The sequence below is a fragment of the Chlamydomonas reinhardtii genome, chromosome 5 (assembly GCF_000002595.2).
Source record: "Chlamydomonas reinhardtii strain CC-503 cw92 mt+ chromosome 5, whole genome shotgun sequence".
NCBI lineage: Eukaryota > Viridiplantae > Chlorophyta > Chlorophyceae > Chlamydomonadales > Chlamydomonadaceae > Chlamydomonas > Chlamydomonas reinhardtii.
This window is the reverse complement of record NC_057008.1, coordinates 547,932-548,359: the sequence shown is the minus strand read 5'-3', so window position 1 is coordinate 548,359 and position 428 is coordinate 547,932.

Genomic DNA, 428 nt, shown 5'->3' with positions numbered 1-428 from the left:
GGCGAATCCCTCCCTCCCTCAGGAACGTCAGCGTCTCCTAGCGCCGCCTTCGCCACCGGTACCGGCAGGGAGAGGGAGGTCCCGAGGTGCACCCTCACAGCATTTTTCGTGGCGAGAGCAAGCCGCTCTATCCTTGAACTGCGTTGGCGAACGGCATCCAGGGTTGGTGCACGTGTAGACGGGGTCTCCGAAGTGGTTTTGGAAGCGGGTGAAGCGGTGGAGGCTGAGCCAGTTGTCTGCGTGCACACGGTGTGGTTGTAAGTCCTTTGCCGTGCCAAGCCTCTTGACTCCCAACAACTATACCTGAGGGTGCTGATGGCCTTCTCTTTGGAGTGCCACCCATTAGCCGTGCGAGCACTTGCAGCTCGGAACCGGACGCCAGGCCACGACGTGCCAGCACGGTCGAACGCTCCAGCAGCGTGTCGCCG